The sequence below is a fragment of the Anabrus simplex genome, chromosome 2 (genome assembly GCF_040414725.1).
Source record: "Anabrus simplex isolate iqAnaSimp1 chromosome 2, ASM4041472v1, whole genome shotgun sequence".
NCBI lineage: Eukaryota > Metazoa > Arthropoda > Insecta > Orthoptera > Tettigoniidae > Anabrus > Anabrus simplex.
Window position 1 is genome coordinate 1,206,864,907 of NC_090266.1, and position 18,813 is coordinate 1,206,883,719.

Below are 18,813 nucleotides of genomic sequence, written 5' to 3' on the forward strand. Positions count from 1 at the left end.
CTCGCGGTGGTCCTACATCCTACTGAGTCGATGCCGTGCGCATTGTGTAACCTGCATATCGGTTTGATATAAACATCAATTATTCGTCCGTGCCGTCTCTGTTTTTTCCCCAACTTTCATCCCTTTCGAACCACTCCTTCTTGGTGTTGCATTTGCTCTGTCAGTCAGTGTATTATGTCTTACCTACCATTTCTATGTACAGGAGGAAGCAGACTTCCGTGGAAGTGAGGCTTCACGCAAGGTCAGCTATCAATTCGTCGTTGTTCGGGAAAAAGGTCATATCACACAATGCTCTTCCTATCCATTATTTTCTTTAAGACTGGTCACGCCTCCCAGCCACATATGGATATGCAGTCCGTCAGAACAATTTCCGTTGTATGCATTTTCGTATGGTAACATGTAAAGGAAAATGAACCGTATGTGCGTAAACAAGTCATGCAAACATACATTTCTAGAGTGCGGTACAGTAAGGTTAATTTTTCTTTACACGCAAGCATAGCCAAATGAAAACAACGAATATTGTTCTAATGAACTAAATATCCATGTGTGGCTGGAGGCATGACCAGTCTTAAGGAAAATTATGTATGGAAAGGGCACTGGAAGATGTGACCTTTTGTCTGAACAGTGATGATATAGCGTTAAAACTGTCGACTAACCCAACTCCGTTTAAAGATTGAGAGATTATAAAATAGTGTTTATTGATGGCGTCAATAATTCCTTGGGAAACGTCTAGGTTCGAAGCTGTTTCCCTTTAAGGATCAACTATTGCCCATTTCACCGAAGAGCTGGGGAAAGGCGTGGAGGAGCAATTAATGGGACGTGAAACATTTTGTTTTCTGCTCGGTGGCCCTGGATGAAAGCACAGACATCAGTGATACTGTTCTTGGTGTCTACTCACAGCTGAGCATCACTGAAAAGCACCTCGATTTGATTCCCCTGAAAGGCACATCAGATGAAGACATATTTGCGTACTTGGAATAAGTGATGTGAATTGTGCTATCCGTCGCAACAGACTGTGCTGCTCCCGTGACCGGACAAGAAAACACGAGTAGTCGCTTGGCTGCGGATGAAGGTTAAGAAAATGAAGATGTAGTGGAGGAAGCTGTTTGAATTCATTTTCTTCTATTAAAAGGAAATATTTGGGAGCCTCCGTGGCCCAGGCAGCAGAGCGCCGGCCTCTCACCGCTTTGTTCCGTGGTTCAAATCCCGGTAACTCCAAGTGAGATTTGTGCAGGACAAAGCGGTGGCAGGACAGGGTTTTCTCCGGGTACTCCTGTTTTCCCTGTCATATTTCATTCCAGCAACATTCTCCAATATCATTTCATTTCATCTTTCATTCATTAACCATTGTCCCAGAGGAGTGCGACAGGCTTTGGCAGCCGGCACAATTCCTATCCTCGCCGCTAGATCTGGGGTTCATTCATTCCATTCCTGACCCGGTCGAATGACTGGAAACAGGCTGTGGATTTTGAATAGGAAATATTTGCGCGAAAACTGTTCGACTGAACAGTGTGATGGAAACGATAGTGAAAAACTGTTACCTCCGTGTGATCATGCGGACTGAATCACCGGCAGTTTAGAACATTTCTCGGGGATATGGGATGTGATTACGGTGACATACCATATCATCACTCCTGTACCAAAACCACGAATCTGAAAATGCCTTTCCAGTCCATTATTTCTGTTAAGACTGGTCACACCTCCCAGCCACATATTGATATGCAGTCCATCAGGACAATTATCGTTGAGTATATTTCCAATGCGCATGTGTAATTGAAAATGAAACTGAAATACGTCGTACTGTAGGGTGGGTAAATATGCCATGCAACCATATATTACTACAGTACGGTACAGTAATGTTCATTTTCCTTTACGCATGCGCACAGGAAGATAAACTCAAGGAAAATTGTTGTCATGGACTTTATGTGGCTGGAGGCCTAATCAGTCTTAAGGGATATAATGGATTGGAAGAGCATTGTCACATTCGTGGTTTTGTCATAGGAGCGACGATATTTTATCGAAGTACGTTGGCTTAGCTGCAGTACAGTGTTACAATGCTCTTTGTGCCTCCGACAGGAAGTAAATTCCTTCACGTGTTGAAAGGAAAACCCGTAATGGAGCTTGATGAAACGCAGTGCATACAGGATCTTGCTTTCCTAGCCAGTTTAATTACTCATTCAAGTGTTTTGAACGCACCTTTTCTAGGCAGAAATACACGTAATACGGATCCTTGCGGCATTTGTATCATCTAAAGTAAAATTATTACTGTGGGAATGTTAACTCGCTCAAACGAACCTTAAATCAGTTGCGACAGAACATTGAAAACACCACAGTCACAAACGACTCGCTGCAAATATTTCAGTACTGAAGGACCTGAAAAGTATTTTTGAACGGCGATTCGGTGATATGGATCGAATGGATTGCGAATTAACCGAGCCTCTGTTAGATTTCAACTCGCGCTAATTGATTTTCAGTGTAATTTGAGTAGAATTTGAGACATGTTCCACTCGGCTCAACACTTAGTCATTTTATAAAGCATTTCCTTGTGACCGACAGCCAGAAGAATTCAGACTTGCTACTCGAATAGTGAGTGTATTTGGTACCGCGTATTTGTGTGAAAGTATTTTATCCATAATGAAGCTGATGAAGTCCTGGCTTCGGGGGAGTCTCACACGCTCGCATACCAGTTCATGCGTTCGCTTGATGAGTACCAACTTTGTCAGTTACCGCCGATCTCGAGAACTTGTCTTCGAGGAGAGATAAAGATACGAACTATAATACCATTTGGAACACAATAATTTTTCTCCCTTACGTATTAAATTTATTTATAGTTGTGCTTTTTGTTTTGAAAGGTGAATGTTCTGTTGTTATGCGATTCTTTGTATTGGCTGAACGTCTCGCACTTAGCTTTTATTACATTTCAGATGGTTGAAAAACTTTGCAAGCACGGTAGTTACTGAATGCCTTTTGTTGCAGATAACCTGTGTTTTGTAACTCAAAAAATCACTGCACATAAATTGACATTGTAAAGGATGAACACCCGCGGCTGTACACTGAGAAAGCTAAATACGTCGTGTAAGATGTTCCGAGTCCATGCACTGCTCTCCCCACCACACTCCCCCGTGTGTTTGCTCTGACTGTTACCGCGCAGCTGAGCCCACTCAGCCCAGCTGGCCCAGTGCATAACAAATGGGCAGGCCGCATAAACTCGTCCATGTAATGGATTATATAAGTTGAAGCTGTTGCGGGCGAATGGAAATTTCTTCTCAAAGTAAATATTGTAAGTAGTTCTTTTACTACCGGGCGAGTTGGCCGTGCGGTTAGGAGCGCGCAGCTGTGAGTTCACATCCGGAAGAATCCCACTGTCGGCAGCCCTGAAGATGGTTTTCCGTGGTTTCCCATTTTCACACCAGGCAAATGCTGGGGCTGTACCTTAATTAAGGCCACGGCCGCTTCCTTCCCATTCGTAGGCCTTTCCCGTCCAATCGTCGTCATAAGACATATCTGTGTCGGTGCGACGTAAAGCAAAATAGCAAAAGAAACGTTCTATTGCTGTATTAATGTTGTAAAAATTCTAACCTACTTAGTCAGCACATTATAATAACTACAGTAGAAGCTCCATTTAGCGCGGATGTCGGTACACATGTTTGACCTGGTGTTATAGCTTAACCGCGGTGTATGGAAAATGAATTATAGAGCGACATAAGATTGGGGGATGTAGTCTGTAAGAGAGTGCAATTTTATGAAAGACTCTGTACCTAAAGGAGGGCCAGAAAGAGATGCAGATTGTCTGAGAGAATGTCCACATAACGTGCAACTGTCAACGCTCCCTGCATCCGGGAAATGGGGCCTAATCGTGACCATTAAAATGCCGCCCACGCCAGAACTGAGCTACCTCCCGTCTGGATATAACCTTCGACTTTCCATTCATCGTTGGATCGATTATGATCACTTCGTCGTTCACAGAGCACGCTTTTCTTTTTTGTGACATCACAACAACTGCACCGAACTCAAGACGTAACTAGAAGGTTGTCTAAGGAAAGCTCAAAACTAACACGGATACTTGTTTAGTATGTGCGGGTGCAGCCAAACAAGTTTAGGTTTTTGAGTGGGAAGGGGTAGGTAATTTTAACTTTTCCCTTTGTACAAATAAGCTTGGCCAATTGTTCACATGCCGTTAATTCTGTGAAGAGATAGGCAGGCAGTTTCTAAAACCCCATCAACACTGAGTGGCCAAAAGTCATGGGAAGGCAGTGAATGTGAGGTTAATAACAGGTTGCTCCTTCGCGAGCCCTCAAAACGGCAACATTACGGCGACTCATTGAATCTATAAGGTGTTGCAAATGTTCTGGAGGGATATGGACCCACGCATCTTGCACTGCTACCTACAAGTGGTCTTGTGTAGTTGGTGCGGGGTTCATGGATTGTACGCCAGCGTCGACAGCATCCGATAAATGCTCGATTGGATAAAGATCGATCGAACTGGGGGGAGGGGCAATCCATGGTCGTAACTTCACTGGAGTGCTCCTCCAACCATCTGCGTGCCACCACAGAGCGGTGACATGGCGCAATGTCCTGTTACAACATGGCATCTCCATCAGGGTACTCTAGGCCAGAAAGAGATGCAGATGGTCTGAAAGAATGTCCACATAACGTGCAAATGTCAACGCACCCTGCATCTGGACAATGGGGCCTAATTGCGACCATGAGAATGCCACCCAGACCAGAACTCAGCCACCTCCCGCCTGGATATAACCTTTCCTGACACGCAGGAACCATAGTTTCATGAGGCACACGCCACACACTCACGCGCTCATCAGCTCGCTACAACTTTAACCGAAATTCATCGGACCATACCACACGCCGCCGAAGTTCCATGGTCCATTGCCGATGTTCCTGGGTTCATGCACGTCGTTCAGCTGTGTCGAGGTGCCAGAAAAGGGACACGAGTTGGTCGTCGGCTGGTGAAACCTATGCGATCGAGTTGCCTCCTTACGATCCTGATATAAATGGTTTCCTGACTCTCAACATTGAACTGGGCGGTGATCAGACTCACAGTAGCCCGCGAGCGCCCAGTATTGTTCTGCAGAGGTGACGTGATGTCCGTTCGTTAAACACCTGTTGTCTTTCCGTGCGGCGGTTTGCGCGGGTGGTAACTTTCTCTCTGTGATATTGAAGATCAACCCTCGACACTGTTGACCTCGGAAATCCGAATTCTCATGTAATCTCCGCAATGCAAAAACCCACGTGCCGTGCGCCGATGGTTATCCCACGTTCAAAGTCGGATAACTCGCGACATGTTGCCATCTTCACGACGCTGGTGCCTGTGACTGTCTGATCAGCTACGCCGCAGCTAGCCGCAACGCTCAGGTGTCATATACGGCATATATTGTAATGGAACACCCCTTCCCGTGACCCTGGTTCACTCAGTGTAGTCTTCCCTTGAAGTTCTGTTTAGCGCGGGGTCGGACAGTTATGTATTTTGATGCAGAATCTCTCTATGCAGTTCATCACTACAGTAAAATATTAGAATTTTATTGATGATGTTTTTCGGAGACGTACTTCGTACCACGTTCAGTCCGAATCCGCAGTGAGTCGGACCGCTGAACCAGGCATCTACTGTATTGTAATAAGATAAGGAAATGAATATAATGCAAGTACTGTACCATAAATTCTGGAAAACTACACAAAAGTATAATTAATAAACTCTAAAACATCACTGCTTAATCAATGGGGTATATATTTTATGTTCAAACTATGTACATAAAAGGTAGATCAGTTACAAAGGACATAAAACAGTGTGATAAAATAGGCAGAATAGTTAATGGAATAACAATTGCCATACTTTTAACATGTTCCTGAATTTCAAAGGAGAATTATAATTTCTGTTTCATGTATCATGTACCTTCTAATGATAAAACGGAGAAATACGTCATCAAAACCAAAAGCGATAATTACAGGTAAACTTCGACCAAATTTCCCAATTAAAATTATAGCATAAACATCACGTGGAAAAACAATGTTAATAAAGGAGGGAACAGCAAGGAGACAGGGAACAAACGGAACTGTTCAACTATTGCTTTCAGTTCACTTGAGGTGCTTTAGTGAAAGGCAGAAACAAGCGATTCATGTAGATGCAGTGCCATTTCCACTAATACGAATTTTTAGCTTTCTTTTTTTTTTTTTTTTTTTTTTTTTGGTAGTTGCTTTTACATCGCACCGACAGAGATAGGTCTTATGGCGACGATGGGATAGGAAAGGCGTAGGAGTTGGAAGGAAGCGGCCGTTACCTTAAGGTACAGCCCCAGCTTTTGCCTGGTGTTAAAATGAGAAAACACGGAAAACCATCTTCAGGGCTGCCGACATTGGGATTCGAACCCACTATCTCCCGGATGCAAGCTCACAGCCGCGTGCCTCTGATCGCACGGCCAGCTCGCTCGGTAATACGTAATAATTCAAGTGAAGTTAACTATGCCTGTACCCAGTCAGATAGTCTACAGATATTCGCGGGTCACGTGTTCAGCGTGGTGACCTTCTTGCCTTTATATATCAACTAGCAAATGTACTCGTGCTTCGCTACGGTACTCTACATTGTATACGGATATCGAAGTAAACTACTGCACATGAAATGAATAAGATTTTTAAATTGGGTGTGTCTTGGCTTTATCCGAGAAACAGCATTGTGAAATCCACAGACGTTGTTTCCAATGTAAGTGTGATTTGCGGAAAAGCGATGTTAACGGCAAGTCCACTTGGCTGCTGCAATTCACAAAGAAGTTGGTAATTTTCATTTAACGGCAGACCCCATTGACTAGTGCGTGGCCAAAATCGATTTGGGAAGGTTTCATTAAAATGGCAGACCCCATTTTCTACTTTCAGATAGATTACAGTTGAGGAACTTTTATTATATTTGCAAGGACCTTCCCTACTGCCAGTCAAAAGTGAGTTGCGTTCTTGTCATTATAATGGCAGATGCATTTTCTAATGCCAGTCAGCTTACTGCCAGTCACACCGAGTTGGCGAGTTTCCATTATAATAGCAGGCCACTATGCCTAACGTCAGTCACATTTTAGATGGGTAAATTTGTTTATAATGGAAGACACCCTTGCCTACTGGCTAACAGGATCGGTTAAAAGAGTCTTGAAAAAATGACACGCTCCCTTGTCTTCTGCTAGTCGAATCGAGAAGGGAATTATGCATTAAAATAGTGCACAGGAGATGAGGACGACCCCATTCTTACTGCCTGTCTAAGTCGATGTGGCGAAGACTGATCACAATAGCAGACGCCCTCCTTCTGACAGTTACTATCGATTTGAAAGTATTTAATAACAATGGCAGACAAACCCTTTCTAGATCGTTACAAATCGACGTCAGTGAAAGAATATAATCGTCATACGGAAGTATATGGATGTTTACCTTCATTTACAGAATAACTGCTGCTAAACGGTACATCAAATCGAAAAACGGATTGTACGATAAGACGCACTTTCTGGCCACATTTAGCGATCTAAATGGGTGGTCCTATGATATGTACAAGTATCTCATCTATTTAAAGGTAGGATTGTTTTAGAAAAGTTGAATAGGGTGAAATTGGTGTAAGATTTCCACATATAGATTTACTTTTCAGATATGTGACAGCTTAAAACATACAATTTGGCACAAATACGGCTACTGGGTGGGCCAATATTCGTCTAGAATTTGATGATCCTATCTTCCCTATAAGTGTGTCAAACAAAGGAATATACTTGTAAAAATCACCAAATTTAGGAACAATCCAGAAATACGGCCATATCTAACGTATAAGGGAGAGAGATAGCAGGTTGTGCCGCCATCTTGATTTGGGGTGACAGGGGATAAAAATGAGAAAATTCCTGAAAATTTTTAAGCCCACGAAACCTATAGGTTGTCGCTTTGGATAAGTTATACGACCGCGTTCTTATGCTGAGCCCAAAATGTTTGGCCACCCAGCGGGCCCCCTTCAGGGAATTTTGAGAATTTTCGGTTTTTCTATGAATGCTGGGGTCATCAGTTTCTCCCATAACAAGTTTCAAATTTCTGACATTTTTAAATATTTATATATACACCGCTCCAGACCTACTTGCTTTTATATATATAGATTTACTCCTCACTCGGTATCACTAACGTTGTTTCATGGAAGAGCTGAGTATCGGACCCGGGTCCTTCCGGAATATCACGAGGCCGGCTAATACGTAAAATATATATCACCTTGTCTTTTTTGTGTGTTTAAATGCGAATTCCTCTTCAGTTACTAACATATGATGTCAAACATTAATGTTCTCTTTAGGTAAGGTACTTGGCCACCAGTAAATGAAGGGGGCCGATGACCTTCGATGTTAGGCCCCTTAAAACAACAAGCATCATCAGCAAGCATCAGTAAATGAAGGAAGTGATTATAATAATTTCATAGATTTATTTCAAGAAACCTATGATTTCGCATACACATCCTTTGACTTCATGAACAAGTGTTCATGTTGATGAGCACAAAATCCAAAGGAGCGGACATATTGATACGGATCAACTGCTGCTATGGATGCTATTTTTCGATCAAATGTATAGCGATGCTGTAAAAAGGATTAGCAAGCGACATTGTCGACTTTTCGCTCGTTCAAGTGACTTGCGACTTGAAAATAGGTGTATTTAAACGCGGTACTTCCGTGTGACAAACAGTCGTTTTGATTCATAATGACCATTCTTGTCAAAACGGATTTTGATGCTACTTACTACGAACCTTATGATTAATATCCTGTTTGGAGATATTTTTTTGGGTTATTTTTACTGTGGCAACCAAGGTCGAATGCGGGATGGCGGGTAATCATCTTAGCGTGACATGACAATTGCGTTGCAGCTGCAACAATATCGGCAGAGCCAGCAGCGAGCGGAACAATAGCATCAGCCAATTGTTGAGGCGCGTTATAACAATGTTCCTAGAAGAAACTGAAATCTGATTATCACTGGATGAGGCACCTGAAATTGGGAATCAATCAATCAATCAATCAATGATCTGCGTTTAGACCTGTCGCCCATGTGACAGATTCCCTATCGATTCTTTACCTAACCATTTCTTAAATATTTTCAAAGTATATGGAACTTTATGGAATATTTCCTTTGATAAATTGTTCCAGTGCTTTACTGCTCCTCCTAGAATCTTCTACAGGTCTTAATAACGAGCGCAACTGGCGCACAACAATCAGTCTGGAATCAGTGTCGAGTGAGTCAGCCTTGAATGCGAGTATCCTTAGTCGAAGTAAACAGATGGTCGCGAGTCCGTAACGAGAAATTCATCGGGAGTGAGTACGTCAGTCGGCTACGTGGAGCCTTGTTAGTTATGAACTGTTCTGGAATGGCACTGCGCTGCGAGGACGCCGTGTGCAGAATAGGAGTTCGACTCGCTAGTGTTCGTGTGTGAGTTACGGTCGTGAGTAAGACTGCGAATACACTTGTAATTAACTGTAAAGAGTAGTAGAATACATTTGGCGGATATTAAAAGACGTTACCGTTCTGTGAAGTGATTTGTGTTTCAGGAACCCTGATAACCCGCCGCATAATATTTTTTCGACAAGAATCGACAACAAATGGGTTCCCCTGGTTAGATGACAAGATGGAGTTTTACATTACACGTGCATTTTAAGTGTTACTGTATTTTCTTTACACTGCATTAACATGGTTTATGTAACATTTTATATAGTCTAATATTTGAAGCAATATCTGCAGAAAGGGCCTTAGTCCAAAGCAAATATTTTTGACTTTTAGCAAGAGGAAACATAAAATTAATATTTTGAACCAATATACCATCAAAATTTCATTGCAAACACGTGCATTTTGTAAGTTACAACTCAGTTACGGATTGTGCAAGCGCATGTAGATGTTCAACTATGTAATTTCAATTTACGGGCTGTAAAATTCACCGGAAGGCCCCTTCTGCACAAGTCATAAATATTTATAGGCAAGCAGTGAAAATGGTATAAAAATGTCAAGGTTAACAAATCATGTATTTTGAAATGCTAATGAAATACATAAAATATATTTCACAGTTCCAGTTATAACCTAGGAAGTAGGTAAAATGAATGTCTGAAATATCTTGACCCTTCACCTGATTGTCCCACTGCCGGGCTGAGTGGCTCAGACGGTTGAGGCGCTGGCCTTCTGACCCCAACTTGGCAGGTTCGATCCTGACTCAGTCCGGTGGCATTTGAAGGTGCTCAAATACGTGAGCCTCGTGTCGGTAGATTCAAGGGCACGAAAAAGAACTCCTGCGGGACTAAATTCCGGCATCTAGGCGTCTCCTAAACCGTAAAAGTAGTTAGTGGGACAGAAAGAAAATAGCATTAACATTATTAATTTCCCAGAGGGATGGTATGCCTAACACACTTAAAAAGAAATGGACAAGTAACAATTTTTCAGGATATCTTCCCTAATCTTCTTTAGTGAACAAGACATAATTAGTTACTGTTGTGTACATGCGACGATAGATAGACAGATAGATAGATAGATAACAAAACCTTGGTTTATGGAGAATAGGCTTGAACCCGCGACTTCGGGCCCTTACCTTTGAACAATGCTCATCGACCCTTCATTTACTGACTACGGTGAGGCCTCTTCAGCATGAATGCATGAATTTAGGATTGTACAACACGGTGATATTAAAATGGCTTTTTCGCAACGTAATAAAAGTAGACTGAGGCCCTTTATGCACGAAACTATTCATTTATTATGCATTTATATTATTAAGATAAATGTACCTATATTAGTTTGTTGAGAAGATCGTGCGATTCTTCCAACTTATGAAGAAATAAGTTATTGTGGTGATATTAACATATATCATCTCCTTAAAAATAATAATTCTAATTTAAACAACTATGTAACTTAAGTCTTTCATCCCATACAAGCTGAAAGGACATTGATTAATTTTTCCCATTAAAATAGCAGTACAATTTCTGAATACTGACGATCATATTTGGTGGAAAGGATGCTGCGATTTAGAAAGAAATGATAGAATATTATTTTATAAATGATTTACAATGAATATTGGAAAGGGATCTGAGATAATCCTATTTTCACTTTCTTTCCTTGTAGTACCGCAATGATACCATGGCTCCGGAGATTCAACAAGTGATATAACGGATATCATGCCCACTCTCTCTCTATTATATTTCAGTGCTAGCATTATTTTCCAATATACGATAACCTTGCCGGAAGGTGTACTTTGTCCTTTTGAAAACTATTGAGAGGTTGCCACGTGGTATATGCGTGTTCGATGCGTATTTGCATTTAGTTCAGAGGCATCCTCCAGATACAATTGTATGGTAACGGAATTTTTCATAAATACTCACTTCTGAGTCATGACAGACGTCTTATTGCAAAGCAAATATTTAAAAGCTTCGTGTCTAATGTGGAATGAAGTTTTGTTTGAATAAAGAACTTTGCTTTTAGAACTGAATATTAATAGAGGAACTCATTTTAAGAAAGAAACGCGTCGCAGAAATGTATACGACGGTGTTATTTAGAAAGTTGAAAGCGCTCTGTGAAGTCCTGAATATTCAGTGTAAAGATGGAAACGCTTCTATAATGACACGGGGGTCGGATTTTATAATTTGTGCAAAGGAGGAATTTACTTGCATGTCATAACAGGGTGGAAGATGAAGCGCAGGCAAGATGATGATGGTAATAATAATAATGTTTCATACCAATACAATTTAAACAAAATTAATCCGTAATCACTGAGGACGTATGGACCATATTTAAGTGCTCGGAATTTCCACCCATTGTATACAGTTTCAGTTCAAAGAAATAGGATTCTATCACTCTATCACTCTACACCAGTACTTAGTCCTATTTCACATTATTTATATTCATTCAGTTTTTTTATATCATGCCCTCAGCTCCCCAACTAAGGATGGCACCAGGAAGAGCATCTAGCAGCAAAAGCATTCCATAATCTCACCCCGTACCAGAAAACAGGGCTAAGGTTTGGGCACTCCTTAAAGTAACTGATGTGTTGAGCTTAAATGCTTATCAAGAAACTGAAAGATTCATTGAGAGAAGTTTACAAAAACCAGTTTGTCGGAGAAGTGATGAATGTCTACGTCCATAAGACTGTATGTACCTTCCGTTTCTTTATACGGAGTCGAGAATTAGGTGAGAGGAAATTATGTGGCTTGTTTGTTCGGTCGGATCCCCCTTCCTCACGCCACTATCTCTCTAAGAATAAAATAAATAATTACCAAATCAGTTTCAAGTTTGAAATTCATCACATGAAAACTCGCGATATAATATTAAATGGGTCAACTAAAGTTATTTATTATCTATTATTTATGCCCAAGATGTCGCGAGAGACACTCCTTCAGTCGAAAAAAGATAACGAAAAACATTCGTTTTTTGAGCACATTCATTTGCTTAAACGCGATACTGCCAGTTCACCTCGAAATATATTGTTAATCTAATCCATGTACTAAAACATTATGCGTTACATCTCACGTCAAGTGAATGACAGTGGATTACGTCGGCTCTGTGCAATTCTTCAGAGAATGCTGCAAGTTATTCAGACATTTTTCAGAATTGCCTTGTCGGTGACGCATGGTGTTTCATATTTTGCTACGTGATACTCTTTCTCATAAATAAGGATACCTTAAATCGGGTATTCGAATCTAGTTTAGAAAAGGGATCGAAATTGGTACCTTATCGTATGTCACAGAACTTGGCAGAAATACGTATTATCTTTTTGCAAAATTGTACCTTGTGTTTCTTGACATTTGATTTTGTACATGCGAAATAACGTTCATAACCATGTCCAATAATTTAGGAAAATATACTGTATTGTTAGCGACAGCTCACGAAAAAATATTTGAAGAACAGGAAAATATTAATTTCTCAGTAAATTGATGCCGTAGTTGCCTCTGCTATATACTGTCGTAATACTTTTAAGCATACCATATGTAGCCTTGTTCGGAATTCCAGAGTACATATGTATGACGATTACGAAGTAAGTTTAACACTTAGATGATCGTCATACTTCCAGATTATCCTGTACTGCATCAATTGTTGGTTAGTACCTGAAACTGACGTTGTAAATTACTTCTAGTCGTGTATCTCTTAATAAACGGAATGAATTAATAGAGGGTTAACACTAAACAATGCCTTGAAGTACAATGCTCCTGGTTAGTTATGTAAGGAAATCTATTTCGGTTAATCAGTGTTCCAATAAAAAAACACGCTGACTACATTTCCTCGTAAAGTACGAAAGATAAATTCTTCATTATCACAATTTCGAGTGATGTTAACGTCGAAAATCGTGTGCGATCATTTTGTGTGACAGTTTAGTAATTCACTGCTTTAATGACGTACACAACACTAGAATTCAATGCCTATTAGCCCACATGAAGCGTGCTTAGCTTAGCTAAATGGCGGTAAATGAAGTCTCGATGGAAACTTAATGACCCATGCAATTACCCGTCCTTTAGCTGCAATTCCTAAAGTTTTACAAATGAGTTTTTGAAGGCTGCAACAGATTTGTCTCAGCTCTTCGAAGTTTGATGAGAAAATACATTTCTCATCATGTGACTTATTGGGTGTATTTTACTTGATGGATCGCTTTGTGTATTGTTCTACTCCGAAGGAAATATGGGAGAGTGATCATTTTGTACAGCGAATTTCTTCTTACGGACGCTCATTGCATTTATTTAGAAATAATTTTCAACCAGTGATCTTACGTGTTGGCATTTTTCTTACCTCTCCTTCATCTTTCCTTGAATGCCGTAAAAGAAATAATTTTCTTGTCTCTTTGCGCAAGACCAGCCTTCACAACTGAACTGAACATGTCAAGGCTGCACCAATTAGAGATCGTAGATTTGATTCGACACTTTGATCTTATCTTTTCTTTCTCAATTTTTCATTCACTTTTATTTCAAATCTCTGTATCTGTGTGTTCCAACCGATTACTTATTCGCACCAAGAGATAAGTTTAATTCACAATATCAGATGTAAACAAAGATTTTGCAGAAGTGCGTCCTCAGGTCTGATGCTTAATGTTGTCTCATTAAGGGGATTTATGGAAGAATGTTGAAAAAAAGGTTTAAACCAGTCTTTACTGATTTTTCTGCCAAATTAATACAGTCACTGAAGTTAAGTACACCTACATTCATTTGAAGTGGTCTTCTGATACAATTTTCATTTGATAAATCCTTTGTTCAGATAGAGCCCAAAGATGTAGAAAGAAAATTTTGGTTTGGATCTTAGTACCAGATGTGTATCGTTAAAAGTGATATTTTCTTTATCAAACTCAGACAAAAAATATGCTTGTGCGAATCAAAACGGTTGGACAAGTCTGTGCATTTTTTAATGCAGAAGAAGATACATTTTTCAGTAATGAGTTAATTTCTATGTAGTAATAGCTAGGCTTTCAACGAGTAGGAATCTTCTTCTAACCCGCAAGTAAGTTCTGTGGGAATAATGACTAATATAGTGAGTTTGTTAAGGGGCCATGCTCCTAATTATTAGTATACAGAATGTTCCCAGCGAGGAGTAATCGGGCCGTGTACAGTACACCCCAAAACAAAAAACGTCTCTATGAAGATACGTTCTATGGTCGATCGTTTACGACTTACGACTAATTTTGCTGTCAGTTGGAATGGACGGGATTTATCGCATAAATCTTGGAGTCGGTAATTCTTTTTTGCTAGTGGTTCAACGTCGCACTAACACGTCCAAGGTCTTCGGCGACGCAAGGATTGGAAAGGGCCAGAATTGAGTAGGTAGTAGCCATGCCTTAATTAAAGGTACAGCCACAGTATTTGCCTAGTATGAAAATGGTAAACCACGGAAAACCAACTTCAGGAATGACGACTGTGCGATTCGAACCCATCATTTCCCGAATTCTAGTTCAAAGCTACGTGGACCTTACAGCGAGGCCAACTCTCTGGGTGTCAGCAATGTTGTCTTAAGATTTTGTGTTATTTCATTTCCCACCTAATCGTTACGAGATTATGTTCGTGCTTCCTCCAAGACCAAAATAACTTAAGATTATTTCGCTGATAATGTCATGCACTATTCCCTACACCACTCAAAAGTACTCAGTAGCCGAAAAGCTCACACACTCGTGATAAATTTTATGCACTTATTGTGTACTAATCTGGCCACAGCTACGTAAACTGGAATATCCTTGATAGGGCTGTACCGGTTGAGTTGGCCATGCGGTTAGGGGTGCACAGCTGTGAGCTTGCATCCCGGAGATATTGGGTTCGAGCCCCACTGGTGGCAGTGCTGAATATGGTTTTCCGTGGTTTTCCATCTTCACACAAAGAAAATGCTAGGGCTGTACCTTAATGAAGGTCACGGCCGCTTCCTTTTCATTCCTGGGCCTTTCCTTTACAATCGTCGGCATAAGGCCTATCGGTGTCTGTGCGGCGATAAGACAATTGTAAAGAAAAAGATAGAGCTGTTACTAATAAATCCAGTACAACTTTAGAGTGTGTGTAACCCATAAACGGTCGACCATAGGTCGTGTGTTCGTAGGCATGTTTTATGTTATATTGGGGTGTACTATCAATGCCCTACATCTCAACATTTCAATTCATGTTTGATAAGAATTTAATCTCAAGGAGCATATATGATTGAAGTACCATAAAGTTAGCGAAAGGAAACTTGTGTTAGGACTTTTAGATTCAAAGTGATGTTAAGGACCTAGACATTATGAAAGAGTGAACTGTGCAGTACCGTCAAGTGCTGGACCAAGAGTAGTAAATGGTTTTGAAACAGTTGAGGAAAAGAAACATTACGGTCCAAATACTTGTATCAATCATAAATCCCGTTGAGGAAGAATAGAACGTCATTTTGTCATATATTCAGAACTACGCTGCATTGATGCGTAAATGTTGCCTGACAAACATGTCTAAAAATCTGGATATTTTCCTTCTCTTAAAAACACTCACGAACAAGTTAGTAATGTGAGTAATTTGTCCTTTACCAACACCAATATTTATATAGCGTACCAACGAATATACCTTATCAATATTCGTATGACATAACTTTTCTATCAGTATTCGGGAGATAGTAGGTTCGAAACCCACTGTCGGCAGCCCTGAAAATGGTTTTCCGTTGTTTCCCATTTCCACACCAGGCAAATGCTGGGGCTGTATCTTAATTAAGGCCACGGCCGCTTCCTTTCCACTCCTAGCCCTTTCCTGACCCATCGTCGCCATAAGACCTATCTGTGTCGGTGCGACGTAAAGCAACTAGCAAAAAAGAAAAAGGAAAAACGTTTCTATAGTGTGGAAGTAACACAGTTACTGGTGCTAGTCTGGAATTGTTAGCTGGTTAGTATTGCTTCTTTCAATCCGGTTGTAACGGGTTCAGTACTCAGTCCTGCCACCAGTGCTTGGTAACGAGTATTGAGTTGCTTCAAGCCCCTGCCCATCTTAGATGATCTCCATCTATCCAAGGGAACGAACTAACTGTAAAGGGCTACTGACCGCGTTGGTCCAATACTTGATGAAATAAATATGAAATCCTTGAATTTTGGTTCGTGATTCATTTGAAATTCTGAGAATAGAAACTTTTCTGAATAGTTAATACGCTTAGAGGAGTGCTATCACCAGTGGTCTCTCACCAAGATGGCCGGGGATCGAATTCAATACAGTTAATTCAGAATTTGTTACCCCTGCATGCTTCAGTTTACAAAATATAGCGCAAGTAGGCGAGATCACGATATCAGTAGTAACGTGAAACTAGAAGCTTTCTTCGTAATTACCACACACAATAATCCTCGACGGAATATTCGAAGAAGAGTGGGCAACGAGATAATAATAAGCTTAAAATATCCTCTGTAGATATTCTAGTATCAAAGTAAAAGAATCATGATTATTTGACGGACAGCGTTTGGTTTCATTTCGTAACCAGAGCTCAAAATTGATTTGCTGGTGATTATACAGTAATTTACTAGCAAGAAATCTTCCTGAACTTGACAATGTAAGCGAGTTGATTGTGTGTTTGTACACAACTGCGTTTCGTATTGCAGTGGGAGTATATTGCTCAAACTAAGATGTGTACCATAATTAATGTTCGTCTGGCGGAGACGGCAATTAACATAGGGGAAATGATAATGGATGCATTATCGTGGACCAAGGCAGAGGGTGAAATTATCTTATGCTTTCAGAATTCAAATGCGCTCCAACAGTGCATGGATTTAATAACTGATGCTTTGTATTGCTTTTGAGGAAAATAATAGAACAGTATTTTGACGAACGTATACGCTTGTTAAGCAGCCGTAACGCGTGCCGTGGATTAAAATGGAGTATGCCAGGCTGAAAAAAACATTCATTCGAAATTACAACTCTTTGCTTTTTCCAGCAAAATAAATAAAATCTAGCATATTTCCGGTATCTTGTGTGTATTTCCAATGGAAATCGATGGTTAGAAAGTTAGCTCTATCATTTATGTTATTTACAGGGTGATATAATATGTTTCAAACTTTCCCATCGTGTATTTCTTCCACAAACTTCACCTCTGTGTGAATATATATCTGGTTGTTATTATTTTATTGGAGTTACGAAAAGATATGGAAATCGTTGTCAAAGGTGGGTAAGAAATATACGTTTTACTCAAACGAAAACACGTAAATAAGTTGCTGTATCGATCGGTGAATCAATGAGATACTGGTAGAGAAATTTGAGTGAAAAATGTACGAGAGCACAGGATGTGTGCATGAAGGATTGGACCCTTTTGGTTGAGAAAATGATTCAGCAAAGATAAATTTTATGCGCATATATATTATAAGAGTCAAAGAATCCTCTCTGGAAGCCGTCAAAGTAGTTATTGGGACGTAAAAACAAAGATTATTATTATTATTATTATTATTATTATTATTATTATTATTATTATTATTATTATTATTATTATTATTATTATTATTATTATTATTATAAAGAAACTGAACACTTTTTTTCCGCAGATCATGGGGCATTTTACGAAAATCAACCTTCAAGGCGAGCCATTTGGGCAGTAACACACTTCTGCCAGCGCGTACAACATTTGCAGAGAGTCCTGCAGTCCATCTTCGGATACTTTCCGCAGAGTCCGCATCGCTCTCGTCTTCACCTCCTCGCTGACGAGAACCTCTGCCCCTTGAGCCGAGTTATGACTTCGGAAACAGGCAGTAATTTGCTGGGGAATACAAAGGATGAGGAAGGACAGGAATATGCTCTGTGAGGAATTCGCTCACCTGGAGCGACTGGTGTACGTAGGGTTGTTGTGATGTAGAACCCAATTCTGACCTCACCGCAAAACAGGCCTCTTCGGTAGTAATGCATCATGAAGATGCTAAAGAATGGAAATATACGGATCCATAGGAACAGTTTGATATCAGGAGTGAATTAAAAATATACAACTCCCTGGGTATCGGAGAATAGTTCAAATTTAACAAAGTTTGGTAATTTTTCGACTCTGCTGGTGTTCTATCCATTATTTATCGATTTGTGCCTAGAAGTAAGCTAGCCATAGGAAGAATTGCACAAATTATTTATGTGGAGCTCGACCCTCTATGTTTTACTTTGGCTTATTAATTTTTTGCTGTCAGAATATCCTTAATTAAATCATGCACCAGGACTAATGGCATCTTCGATCATAATATTTTTCTGAGAGCATAAGAAACCAAATGTGAATTCACAACATCTGTAGGCACTTCGTTTTAGAGGTACAAGCATTTAAATATGATGTCAAGAGAGAAGTAATTTCCGAGTCTCCCGGTAGAGAAGCCATATTACACGTAAAAATGTGTTCCTCTTGTCCTCCACAGACGTTTCT